Here is a 3,450-nt window from a genome sequence, read left to right on the forward strand (position 1 = left end):
GCAGTACGCGCCCTTCAATTGCTACTATGTACAGCGATCCACGCGTAGCTCTTGCGTGTGCCACAAGGTTCCAGTTCGGCTACCAAACGCACCGTCCATCAGCCGACCTTGAAGCTTTTATGGGTATACACAACACCTATACATGTGGATCGCATTACATATTAGTAATTCATGGTGTATTGTATATTGCAAAACCTGTCTTCGCTGCACAAATACAAACTAGCAGATTTGACACTTTTGAGCACGTATATCAACACAAATGGTTACCATGATTACCAGATCCACATAACATGCAACACAGACTGGTAAGATATATGCTGCATTTTCAAGAAAAATGTAAACATATTTATTGCATTCTACAATACAGAGTACAAGAGATAGATAAATCACATGAAATCTAAGCATGCACAATCACCAAACACAATGGTAAGTACAAGAACATGTACATTTCCCACAAAGGTATCTAAAATATAAGTATTGATCAAATCTGTTCTTATTAGAGAAGAAACTATGTATAGCGGCACTGAAAGAGCCTGAGTTGACCTCGCAATGTTTTGAGCCACGTACAGGAATAAATGTTCAGTATTAAGCTCCTATGAACGAAAATTCAAGTTTTTGCCTTGAAAAAAAAACGGGATATTGAAAAGGTGAATTAGGGAAGTAAATGAAACGCAGAGCAAACGCACAAGACACCTGCTATTTTGTACACTAATGTAGTCGCAAAGCATTCTGAAAAGTTTGGAAAGTCGATGTAAAGCATAACTGGCCAACATTTTTCAGACTGAAACAATACTTTCCAAGCATAGACGTGCTTTAAGTAAGGTTTAAGCCAGGAGCATAATTGCTAATTTCGTCTTTCCAACAAGATTACTCGAGCACGAAAAATATGTAGAATTTTTTAGTGCCTACATCATTTTTCCTCTTTTGTGAAACGAGAGTTCTCTGGGCTAAAGGTGCTGCGTAGCAGATTTGCTAACTACAATTCCGCTTTCTATAAATTTTTGTTTTGTAACCCGAAGGCACTGGTCTGCTATACAATATGTAGTTTGAAAATGGATTCTTTTACTATAATTCAAAAGACTGAATATTCCACTGTTACTACTGTTTGGGTGCAAAGTGCAGTAGGAGGCTTGATAAAAAGAAACCACTGTTGATTGAACGATTTCGCTGAGCACGGAAGGTGGACAGTGTTTCAAGATACATAGTAAATTTCAAAATCATTTGCACTTAGATGCGCAATACAAGATTAGGGCTGCTGTAGCATGTGAGTAGGCAAATTAGCAAATATTGTTTATTAAATCAGCCATGCTCTGGTTACTAAAAGAACACAGCACAGGCAGCCATGCATAAGTTCAAGGTAAATATCACACTGTTAACATTTGTCAGCAGGAATGGTCGTATCAAACATTATAATTATACTGAACAAGGGTGGTTTCTTGGGCTAGTTGACAATTCATGTTAAAAAATGACGTACAGCGTGGAAGACAATGACTGCGAGAGACGACATACACTGCTATGACTTCCAACAATATTTTATTCCATTGCCACATTGTATGCATATATGTATATACAAGAGCAGGCATGCGCAGAAAATGAAACGGATTCAAAAGGGCTGTCTAACAGCAAGTCATTGTACTAAGAACATGGTCACTTGAAAAAAAAACATAACGATTTCTATCTGTTGAGACAGAAGACTTGACTAGGGGTCAGCGCAATAGAGGGGGCACTAACGCCCACACTATTATGTTTTCTGGTGAAATCAGCTTTTATAATCTCCCGGATGAGCTGTGTCTCACTAAAAGTTCCGTATCTTCAAAGAGGGTCACGCAGCCACAGTCTCGGCAATGGACGCCCAAGTTGCTTGAACAGCGTTATGGACATTGTTATAGTGCTCTCTTAAACCATCGATTAAGCACCTGCCTGTCGGTCCAACAAATTTACTGCCGCAGAACAGGGGAACTTGGTAAACCACATTCGTTGCGCATGTCAGAAAACGTTGTCTGTGCCCGACAGCGCAACAACTCTGACGCGATTTAGGCGTGTTTGCACGCTTACGGAGCCTTACCTGCTTTCCCGTCACTGAGAAAATGACTGTGATTCACGCATGTTGCCCAATCTTTTTCAATTTATGGGAGGCATCACGCACATACGGTAGAAGTGCAAACATTTGTCTTTCAACAGGCGGGTTAATTGACTGAGCGGGCTCATCACATTTTGTGCACCTCAGAAGCTGTTCCGCTATCGCTAAAATTAAGGCTGAAGGGTAGCCAGCCCAAGAAAGGCGATCAACCTGTGCAGCAAGACCATGTTGCATCTCGTGTGAGCAAGATTTATTGAGGCTGTTAACGGGGCAACACCTTTAATACCTCGCCTAACGAGCTTTGAATGTGCAGAGTTAAAGGGCAAGAGTGACTTATTCTAGGTTCGGAGCACCAGCACACATGTTTGTTTGCAAGGCACAGCCTGATATCTAGAAAGCGTAAGGAATCATCAATAAGGACTTCATTCGTTAGTTTTAGAGGCTGCATCTCTTTCTTAAAGATCTCGAAGAACCCCAATCAGCAGGCTCAAAAGCGTGGTCAGTGCAATCAATAAATACCAGGTAGTTGTCCACAAACCTGCACACTTGGCAACAGGAGGCACATCTAGGTGGCCTTGAATATTGCGATCATGATGAGCTAGATATATATCACTTAGTGGCAGCTCCAGGCATGATGCTATACAAACACCATTCCTTTGTATATTGTATGGGATTATGCCTGGCGCCGTTACTAAGTAATAGTTATCTAGCTCATCATGATTGCAATATTCAAGGTCACCTAGACGCATCTTCCGCTGTCAAAGTGTGCAGGTTTGTGGAAGACTATCTGGTATTTATTGATTGCTCTGACCACGCATTTGAGCCTGCTGATTGGGGGTCTTGGAGATGTTTAAGAAAGAGATGCAGCCTCTAGAACTAACGAATGAAGCCCTTATTTATGATTTCTTGGGCTTTCTAGATATCAGGCTGTGCCTTGCAAACAAACATGTGTGCTGGTGCTCCGAACCGAGAATAAGTCACTCTTGCCCTTTAACTCTGCACATTCAAAGCTCGTTAAACGAGGTATTGTAAAGTTTTGCCTCGTTAACAGCCTCAATAAATCTTGCTCACACGAGATGCAACATAATCTTGCTGCACAGTTTGATAACTTTTCTTGGGTTGGCTACCCTTTGGCCTTAATTTCAGCCACAGCGGAAGAGCTTCTGAAGCGCACAAATTGTCATGATCCCACTCAGTCAACGAACTAGATGGTTGAAAGACAGGTTTGCAGTACTACCGTACATGCATGATGTCTCCCATAGGCTAAAAAATATTGGGCAACGTGCAGGAATGCAGTCCTTTGCTCAGCCCCGGAAAAGCTGGCAAGGCTCTAAGTCTGTAAACGTGCTTAAATCGCGTTAGAGTTGTTG

This window comes from Dermacentor variabilis, chromosome 8 (assembly GCF_050947875.1).
Source record: "Dermacentor variabilis isolate Ectoservices chromosome 8, ASM5094787v1, whole genome shotgun sequence".
NCBI lineage: Eukaryota > Metazoa > Arthropoda > Arachnida > Ixodida > Ixodidae > Dermacentor > Dermacentor variabilis.